The sequence below is a fragment of the Martes martes genome (assembly GCF_963455335.1).
Source record: "Martes martes genome assembly, chromosome: 12".
NCBI lineage: Eukaryota > Metazoa > Chordata > Mammalia > Carnivora > Mustelidae > Martes > Martes martes.
In genome coordinates, this window is record NC_137900.1 from 5999242 (window position 1) to 6010239 (window position 10998).

Below are 10998 nucleotides of genomic sequence, written 5' to 3' on the forward strand. Positions count from 1 at the left end.
CGCGAAAGTTGGCCGGGAGGAGGGCGCGGAAGATGAAGGACCCGAGCAAGCGCGGCTCGGGAATGCTTGCGAGGGTGGGGGATCACGGTCCAGGCCGGGGCAGCCCGCCTCCCACGCACCTCTAGTCCTGAAGGCGTGCGCTTTCGTTGAGCCCTTTGTTGAGGAGAGACACCCAGCGTGCCCAAGGTCACACGTTTAAGGTGAAGACATGCGATCAGCCCGGGGGTCTAACCTCGAACCCTGTGTTCCGCGGTACCACGCTGCCGCCCTGCTCGTAATTACAGACACCCGAATAAAAACGAGACGCCATTTTCCCAGTCTCGTAGATTGACAAAACTTTGAGGTTTGTGCATACACAGTGTTGACAAGATGTGAGGAAATGCTGTTAAAGAGAATGGGATTTGTGTCACCTTTTTGGAGGGGTGATTTGACAACATCAGTGGTTTAAGGGCTTTGATTCACCAGTTTCACTACCAGGAAATTATCCAACGGTTTTGTAACAATATCCAATGACTTACCTACAAAGATGTTTATTGCAGCAGTTTGCAGCCAAAAAAACAGGAAACTAGTTGCCCATCAGTCAAAGAACTTAAATTATGGCATATTAATACGATAGTCTTTTAAAAGAGTAGTTATGTATGTGCTGATAGAGAAAATCTCCAGAATGTGCTTAAAAAATTACAGAATTAGATATATTTGTGTGTATATCTATGGCTATCAGAGCGAATGATCCAATCTGTGTAAAAATATGTGCATGTATATGGGAAATTCCTGGAGAGTGAGCAAGAATTCGTAATGATGGTAGATAAGGCGAGGAGGAGAGTTTCTTTGCTTTCCATTTTTAGCTTTCCTGCATTATACGGTTTGAATATTTTTCAGTGAATATATTATACCTTAATAGTTAAAATGACAGTTGAGAAGCACTGTGCCTAAACCTCTGGGGTTAGGGAAAGCCGCAGGAGTTAAAACAGAAAGGGTGGGAAGAAAAGGAAAACACTTTTTTTCTCTTTTTTTCCAAGAAGGTACAAAGTGCTTTGAGCAGTGCCTGGCTTGAAGTAAGCCCTATATAAATGTTAAGTATTGTTGTTTCATTGTTATTTCTCCTACCTGTCTCACTACTTCCCCTCAGGCTCTTTGGCAGGCTTCTCCCCTTCTAACAGACCTCTAATTTTAGAATTCCTCAAATTTTGGCCAGTGGGGAGGACCTTATCTGTTCTTGTGGCTTTAAATAACATCTGTGTATTGACAGCTTCCTAACTGAAATCCAAGCCTTGACCTAAAGTACTTCAGACTCATCCGTCTACCTGCTGACTTGACATCTCTCTCTCTCTCTTTTAAAGTAGGCTCTGCACCCAATGTGGAGTCCAGTGTCCGTGCCCCGACATCTCTCTTTGAATACATATTTTAAATTTAACATTTCAAAAAAAAAAACAAAACCCTCTCAATTCCACTCCTTCCCCAAACTTTTCCTGTCTTCTCCATATCAATAAATGGCCCCACCACCAATCCCAAAAGAGGTCAGCCTTAATTTATTCTCCTCCTTCCTCTCCCATGTCTGAACCAAAGCAAATTTTGTTGTTGTTGTTGTTTTAAGATTTTATTTATTCATTTGACAGAACGAGAGAGCACAAGCAGGGGGAGCAGCAGACAGGGAGAAGCAGGCTCCCTACCAAGCTGGAAGCCCGATGCGGGGCTCAATCCTAGGACCCTGGGATCATGACCTGAGCTGATGGCAGACACTCAACCATCTGAGCCACCCAGCACCCCCAAATTTTGTTATTTTTACTCTCAAATATGTCTTGAATCTGTCTATTTCTCTTCAGTTGTAATGCTTCCTCCCTAGCCCAGGACATCATTATCTTCCTTGGGCCTACTACGGTAGTCTTCAATGTCTCTGTTCCATTTTTGCTCATAACTCTTCACACAGTTACCAAAGAGACTTAAAAATATATGTGTATAAATCAGATCATGCCACACCCCTGCTCTATCAATTAAGTGCTTCCAATACAAATAACAGAAGCCCCAGCTAATAGAAACTTAAACTATAAGGAAAGTTATTTTTAGCAAATTCAGGATCAGTGTTAGCAAAAAAGGATCAGTGTTCTCAGGATTGGTTTAGCAGTTTGTTGATGTCATCAAGGACTCAAGTTCTTTCTTTCTTTTTTTTTTTTTTAAGATTTTATTTATTTATTTGACAGACAGATCACAGGTAGGCAGAGAGGCAGGCAGAGAGGGAGGAGGAAGCAGGCTCCCCGCTGAGCAGACAGCCTGATGCAAGGCTCAATCCCAGGATCCTGGGATCACGACCCGAGCCGAAGGCAGAGGCTTTAACCCACTGAGCCACCCAGGCGCCCCTCAAGTTCCTTCTATCCTTTCCACCATCCTAAGTCTGTTGACTTTCATCTTCAGGCTTGTCATAGTTGCAGGATGGCTGCCATAGCTCTAGACATCACAGCAAACAGGACAGCAGCCAAAGCAAGAAGAGAGGAGGCAAACAGCTATATTTACTTGTGGCTTTACTATCAGAAATAAAAAATGTTTCTCAGAACCTTCCAGTGATTTCCTCTTATATCTCATTGTCCAGAATTGGCTTAAATAAATTATGATTCACTCCCTGAAATAAGACACATTGCCACCCAAGCAAAACTGGAACTCCAGTAGCCAGGAAGAAAAGCTTATGGCTATTAGGTAAGCAACTATTAGGTAAGTTTGCTCTAACTTTGAGTTCCTATACTGTCTAATACCAGCCAACTTTTCAGTGTCATTTCTTAACCTCCTCTGCCCCCTGCCCAGGTCTCTCTTAGTATGCTCACTTGCCTCCTTTCAGTTTCTCAAACAAATCAATTTCCCCCCGACTCCTGGCCTTCTACATTCTGTTGCTCCCTTCGCTGGGATATCTTCTGTCTAGTACTTTAAAAGTCCTGCTAGTGGTCATGCTTTTCTTGTCAGATCATAGACCAGATGTCATCCCCTTAGGCTTCTCTGTCCACTGGGTCTAAATTAGTTTCTTATTCCTTCTCCAACCTATAAATTTCTTTCTCACCCCCAATACCTGGATTCCTTCCTAGTATTTATCATACTGTAACTATTTCCCCTCCTAGGATGGAAAGCCCACAAAGGCATAGACTGTCTTTTTGTTCACCCTTGTACCTTGTATCTAGCACACAGTAGGTATTCAATAAATATATATTGAATCGATGAATAAGGAATGAATGAATGAATGAGTGGAAATAAGGATAAAAGGAAAGGTGTGGTAATAATATAAAGACAGAAAAAATAATAATAATATAAAGACAGAAGACTATCCTGGCCAGCCGGGGCTGCATTTGTACCAAAACCATGAAGAAGGCAGCCCGGGCCATCACTGAGAAGTACTACACTCGCCTGGGCCATGACTTCCACACCAACACACACGTGTGCAAGGAGATCACCATCAAGCCCAGCAAGGAGCTCTTCAGCAGGATCGCAGGCTCTATCACACACCTGATGAAGCGAATTCAGGGGGGCCCTGGGGACAGGAATCTCCAACAAGCTGCAGGAGGAGGAGAGAGAAAGGAGGGATAATTAAATGCCCAAGATCTCAGCCCTGGATCAGGAGATCCCAACACTAAGGAAATGTTGAAACTCTTGGACTTTGGCAGTCTGTCCAACCTGCAGGTCACTCAGCCTGAACTTGGGATGAATTTCAAAACATCACGTGGAGCCATTTGAATCTTTCTCCTGTGCTGTAATATCTTCAATAAACCTTGGACAATAACTTTTTAAAAAAGGGTAAAAAAGGAATGGAAAGAGGTATATTTTTGTAGAAGAATAAAGGGTGGATATAATGACATCATCTTAGCCATTGCTGACTTTGGGGCCTAAATCCTTTGCTCGAGTTCAGTGGATACTTTTTACAAGTCTTGGAACTCAATCAGACTCTTACACTTTCTTATTGGATCATAAATATAATTCCTTGGAAACTGCTTTAGGTCATAATTAGCCTACTGCTCCCATGGTCATGGAACTAGTCAGCTGACACTCAAAGGAGCAAATTAGTTTTTTCTGAGTAGAAATTACTTTAAAACGAAAGGATATGGACTATGTAGTCCAGAACGCCCAAGGGCAGTCCTTGTGGAAGGGTCTGTGTAGTATTAAGTAAGTATTGAGCCTACAAAAGCCAGTGAATCAAAGTGGAAGCCAGAGTAACATATGAGTCTGACTCATAAACTCTAATAAAGTTTGTGAAATAGATCCCATGTGTGAGTCCAGATCCCAAATGACTCCAAGATTGTTAAAAGCTGTTCAGTTGCAATTTAATTCCTTCCTTGGATGCTTTCCTGATACTTGGAGAAAATTCTGGAGAAGTATGTGCACTTACAGAAATACTCAGCTTGCCAGCTCCTGTGTTGGATATGCGCGCAAAGGCCACTCTTCCAATACACTGCTTCTTTCTTCCTTAAGTGGGTTTCCCTCTGAATCACTTGGAAAGTGTTATGTATCCCAATAATTTTCTTTTTTTTTTTTTTTTTTTTTTTTTTTAAATTTATTTATTTATTTGTTAGAGAGAGAGAGAGAGCAAGCACAGGCAGACAGAGTGGTAGGCACAGGCAGAGGGAGAAGCAGGCTCCCTGCCGAGCAAGGAGCCCGATGTGGGACTTGATCCCAGGACGCTGGGATCATGACCTGAGCTGAAGGCAGCTGCTTAACCAACTGAGCCACCCAGGCGTCCCTGTATCCCAATAATTTTCTTAATCTGCATTTGAGGTAAGTAGATCCACCACATGTGTTCTCTTAAAGTGTCTATAAGAATTCTACTGAAGGGCATTTCATAGTGATACTAGTAAGAGTCCTCTTGTTGGACTATTTTAGGACAGGAGGAGGTTCACATAAGGATACTTTGGATATAAGGATTGGCTTTCTTAGTTAAGTATATGTTAAACATTTTAAAATTGTTATGACTATTTTATACACGAAAGTATAGAATTATAATAAACACCATATATCCATCACCCAGATCATAATTATGAAGATTTTGCTACATTTGCCTTATCCATTCTTTTTATTAATTTGTTGTAGTATTTGAAAACAAAATCTTAGACCTCAGATCATTTTACTACTACATACTTTAATACGTAAACATGTTGTTTAAACAGTGTTAATATTTATCTTGCATAAACATAAGGACATTATCATACCTATCAAAATTAACTGCTTGGCATTATCTAATGCCCATATTACAGTCAAATTTCCCCAATAATCTCAAATATTCTCTTTAAGTTGGTTTGTTTGAATCAAGGTCCCATCCCAGTAATGGCTGCATATTACATTCGGCTGTTAGATTTCTGAAGTATTATTTAATATAGAGCATTTCCCCTGATCCTTCCCTTCTTTTTTGTTTCCCCTTAACATCATTGACTTGTTGCAGACTACCTGTGTCAATTGTTCTATAGAATGTCCCACATGCCACTATGTCGGTTTGCTTCCTTGTGGTGTCACGGACATGTTTCTCTCTCCTCCACTTTTCCTTTAAGTGAAGTTAGCCCTAGAGCAACACTGTTCAATAGAAGATTCTGTGAAGTTGGAAATACTCTACCTGCCCTAGCCAGTATTGTAGCCACTACGCGCATGTGGCTATTGAACACTTTAAATGTGACTGGTGTGAGTGAGGAACTGAATTTCCTATTTTATTTAGTCTTAGTTAGTTTAAATGTAAATAGCTATATGCAGCTGTCTTGTTAGTGCCTCTCGAGTGTCTTGATTAGATTCAACCTCACCTTTTTGGCATAAGCGTTTCATAGGTCCTTTCTGTGAATCACATAGATACAGGATGCCACCTTTAGTAATGTTAAGATTAATCAGTGGGTTCATTAACTTTTTAAAAAATATAAACTTCATTTTTTAAAAAGATTTTATTTATTTATTTGACAGAGATCACAAGTAGGCAGAGAGAGAGAGAGGAGGAAGCAGGCTTCCTACGGAGCAGAATGCCCCATGTGGGGCTCAATCCCAGGACTCTGGGATCATGACCTGAGCCGAAGGCAGAGGCTTTAACCAACTGAGCCACTCAGGCACCCCTAAACTTCATTTTTATGCAGTTTATGAGAATCAAGGAAAGAGTCCAGCATTGTTTACTGAACTTTTTTATACTTTCATAGTAAGAGTGAGAAAGGTGAACTTTTCTGTATATCAAACTGTGAGAAAACTAAACTGTTAAAAGAACATTTCAGAGAAAGATTTTGGAGAAGGCAGATATAAAACAATTATTTCTTGGGTCTCAAGGCTAGGCTTGTGCTTTTTAAAAAAAGAAATTATTTGAGAGAAGAGAGAGTGATTGAGGGGTGATGTAGAGAGAGGGACAAGCAGACTCTGTGCCCAGCGAAGAGCCCAACACAGGGCTCCATGCGGGGCTTGATCCCACAACCCCCAGATCACAACCTGAGCTGAAACTGAGTCAGGCAACTAACCAGCTGAGTCACCCAGGGGACCCTGGGTCTGTGCTTTAAAAAAAAAAAAAAAAGAAAGAAAAAAATCAGGGCTGGGTGGCTCTGTTGGTTGGGCATTTGCCTTTGGCTCAGGTGATGATCGAGGGGTCCTGGGATAGAGGCCTGCCTAGGGCTCCCTGCTCAGTGGGGAGTCTGCTTCTCCCTCTCCTTCTGCCCCTCCCCTTGCTCCTGCTCACTTACTTGCTCTCTCAAATAAATAATTGAAAAAAAAATCAGTGATCTGAAAATGCATCATTGCTGAAATAATCCGGATTGTTTCCTGTACTTGGATCTTTTTTTTTTTTATCTTTCCTTTTCAGGCATTTCTCACAAATGTAAATGAACAGCACACTTTGGAAACTTAATCTGCTGGTATTGTTCACATTTGCTAATGAATAATTCACTATCTCAGAAGACTGCAGGCCTAAAAAGGAGTCTGAGTCCAGACAGAAACTAATGGCCCAGAACAGGACCTGGGAGGTCTTTTTCACTTATTATTGAATACAGCTTCCCTGGGAGAGACAGTTTGCTCTAGTAAGTGGGCATTTAAGTGCTGCAGAGAATAGCCCCTCTTTCTGTACCTGCTGCTTTGTCAGATCACCCAGGTGGCCCTTCTTTGTCCTCTAGAGAGGAACTAATGTCAGGAGAGAGGACAGGCCAGTGGATCTAAAACCTGGTTTGACTAACTCCATCCCCTCCAGACTCTGGTGAAAACGACAGCCTCTCTTCCCAGAAAAATGCCTGTATACATACACATGCAGGAAATGTTGCCCATTATTTCAGGGGCTTTAGGACCCCTGAGATGCCCAGGGTCACGGGACAAGACCCACTGCACCGGAAGCAGAAAAGCAAACTTTTTCAAGGCATGCAGTACATAGGATGCCGCCCCCAAAGCTCCAGAATTCCGTTCCCGGGCCTCCCTAGTTAGCCAGATTGGGCCTTTTTGTTGTTGTATGTATTCTACTTGTTTTTGTTTTTTGTTTTTTTACAGAATATTTTTTATTTATTATTTTTTAAAAGATTTTATTCATTTATTTGACAGAGAGAGATCACAAATAGGCAGAGAGAGAGGGAAGCAGGCTCCCCGCTGAGCAGAGAGCCCAATGTAGGGCTCGATCCCAGGACCCTGAGATTATGACCCGAGCCGAAGGCAGCGGCTTAACCCACTGAGCCACCCAGGCACCCCTATTCTACTTGTTTTAATTTGTTTTCCTGTTTGGACTAGATAATGGAAATACTTGGCAGAAATACTCAAAAAGTACCTAAGGATATTCAATGAAAAGGAAATTTCTTCTCTATTCTAGGGCCCCTCCCCGGAGGCATCCACTACTAACAGTTTCCAGTGTATCCTTTCAGGAATATTCTAAGCATGTATGCACATATATTCCCTGTCTCTTCCAAATGGAAGCATACTTAATACATTTTTTGTTGTTGTTCAATGCTTTTTGCCCCCCCTTAGTCCTGTATTTTAGAGAGTATTTATTGCTGGGATGTACAACTCTGCTTTACTCTTTTTCCATGCTGCAGTGTTCCATCTTAAGGTTTAAGCATAACTGATTAAATCTGACCCTACTTAATGAACATTAAGGTGGTGGGGTTTTTTTTTTGTTGTTTTTTGTTTTTTTTTAGTTTTTGTTTGTTTTTAAAAGTAAACTCTGCGGGACACCTGGGTGGCTCAGTTGGTTAAGTGGCTGCCTTCGGCTCAGGTCATGATCCCAGTATCCTGGGATCGAGTCCCATATCGGGCTCCTTGCTCGGCAGGGAGCCTGCTTCTACCTCTGCCTCCCACTCTGTCTTCCTGTGCTCGCTCTCTTGCTCTGTCTCTCTCTGACAAATAAATAAATAAAATCTTAAAAACAAAAAAAAAAAAGTAAACTCTGCAATGTGGGGCTTGAACTTACAACCCTGAAATCAAGAGTTGCATGTTGTACTGACTGAGCCAGTCAGGTGCCCCCAGTATCTTTTTTTTTTAGATTTATTTAATTTGGGAGGGGAGAGGCAGAGGGAGAGAGATAGACAGTCTTGAGCAAACTCCGTGCTGGGCAGGGAGCCCGATGCTGAGATCACTACCTGAGCTGAAACCAAGAGTCAGTCACTTAACCCACGGCACCACCCAGGCACCCCCACCCCCCTGCCCCCGTATCTTTTTTAACTACAAATAATGCTGCAGCCTGTATTCTTCTGTATGTGTGAAAGTATATCCACACACCCATTCCTAGCATTGGAATTGTTGAGTCCAATGAAACATTTTGATAGACATTAACAAATTGCTCTCTAGATAGGGTACCTGTGGAAGGCAGAATAATAGCCTCCCCAAAGATATCCCTGTCCTAATTCCTGGAACCTTTGAATATGTTAGCTTCCACGGCAAAGGGGAGGCAAAGGGGAATTAACATTACAGATAAAATTAAATGGCTAATCAGCTGACCTTAAGATAGGGAAATGGTCCTGGGTTATCTGGATCCGACAGTGTAATCACAAAGATCCCTAAAGATAGAACCAGAGAGATAGCAGTGTGATAAGGACTTCGCTCAAATTTGCAGACTTTGAAGATGAAGGAAGGGAGCTCCTAGCTGAGGAATGTAGGTGACCCCTAGAAGCTGGAAAAACAAAGAAAGGAAAAAAGCCAAGGAATACAGCCCTGCTTCTAGCTTTGCTTTTAGCCCAGTGAGATCTGTGTTCAATTTCTGACCCACAAAACTAATAATAATAAATGAAGAATTTGTCTTACTTTAAGCCATTAGAGCCTTCTCTCTCTCTTTAGTTTCCCTCTCCATATGAACACTCCTTTCTACCTTATTTGAGGAATGCTTACAATTTATTGTCTTATCATTCATGTCTTTGGTTAAATGGAAAATTTGCAACCATAATTATCTGACTGTTACACTTTTGTTCTTTGCCAATTAAGTCTTTGGAAAATTCCCATGTGGGACATGCGCCATTTTTTTTTTTTGGCAGTGGCCAGAATGTGAGCAGGATGTGCTGATGTGTCATTTCTGCAGTGCTGATATCACTGCTGACCAGTCTGCCCTGCAGAAACACTGTGGAAATACAAGCTGGTCACTGGGATTTGTTTTCTGCCACCCAGACGGCGGCCTCAGTGATTCACTACTTTGCAATATGGGCCAGAGGCATTGTGTACATTGTGTACGTAGAAACTTTTACATCTCCATGGTAGCTCAGGTGACCATGGTGAGTGAAACGAACAAGCGTAAATATTCCTCATTAACTCATTTAATACGTCCATGGCAGACTAGCAGTAGTAGCTATACCTGGTCTTTCCTCATTCTGCGAATTTAGTCTGCCCTGATGTAGTGTTGATTCCCAAACTCAGCAGGTTCGGTGGGTGAGATCTGAAGCTGGTTCCTAGATGTAGAGGACAGCGAGAGACTGAAGAAAGAGGCAGGCCACTCAAGATCAGTAGGTGGCAGTTTTAAAAAGCAGGGAACTTAGGAACACAGGAGGCTTGTTTTAGGCAGCCACAAGATGACTAGATCTCTGCACCCACCCTCCAGAAACTTAAAGGTTTATCTGGAGGACTTAACTGGGTTCAGTCACATACACCATCCAGATGGTCTCAACAGCATTTTGCTGTCTCAAAGCCTGTGTTCTTGAAATGACTCCTGTTGTAGGAATGGTGGGCAGAACGTACATCCAAGGACAGTGGAAGGGGATGGCAAGCTTCCAATGGCTCTGGTCCAGCTTACGGGTCAACCAGTGGTCACGTCCTCCTGATGACTTTCTTCAACTTACCCATATACCTTGAACCCTATTGACTGGCTTGACCATCTCTGCATTTAACATCTCTTCAAAGATATTTATTGAGCATCTGCTATGCTAGGTATTTAGAATACAAACTCTTAGCCACGCAGAACTCACCATTTATGGAGACAGACAATCAACAATCATAGGAACAACTGTGAAACTGCTATGGTGATAGTTGCTACAAAGAAGAGACACATGTATTCGTAGTCAGGAGAGTCCTCCTTGTCAGGGAGAGCAGAAGAAAGGCCGGGGTGAAATATGTAGATCTGTGTTCATGTTTTTGTCCTTATCGACACTGTACGCCACCATAGGTAAAGGGCATAGAGCAAGTAAAGTACCTAGAAACATGCATAGCCAGGTGGATGAAGAGAGAGAAAGAATGGGCAGAGGGTTGAAGGGAAACCAGATAAGATTTGTATCCAACCCTAGGAGCCAAGCAAGGAGAGTGCAGTTAAGACTAGTAAGAGCACGAGATGGGATAGTGTGTCTGTTCAGATCAATAGGATTTCTATGCCACAGGGGCTGTGAGGTGGCAGGGCACACCCCGATTCAAGTGTGGCTGTTTCCCTTTAGCTGTGTGGCCTTGGGGAAAAGGCTGTCTGGCCTCAGATCCTGCATCTGTAAAATAGAGATGATACCTTCCTCCAAGAGATATTGTGGAGATGAAATAAATTAGCATATGCAAAGTGTCTAGCATTTTGCAGGTTCTCAATCAAGATTGATTTCTCCCTTCCCGTATGTCTCTGTCCACTCGTTTATTTGGTTGCTT

At 42.3% G+C, this 10998-nt stretch overlaps 1 pseudogene across 1 annotated transcript; it reads left to right on the forward strand.

Moving 5' to 3' along the window:
• Positions 1-2677: 2677 nt before the first annotated feature.
• Positions 2678-4081, forward strand: LOC308352969 (small ribosomal subunit protein eS17-like; annotated as a pseudogene). Its single transcript has 2 exons — positions 2678-2688; positions 3294-4081. The product of its transcript is annotated as a small ribosomal subunit protein eS17-like (transcript).
• The last annotated feature ends 6917 nt before the right edge of the window (positions 4082-10998 follow it).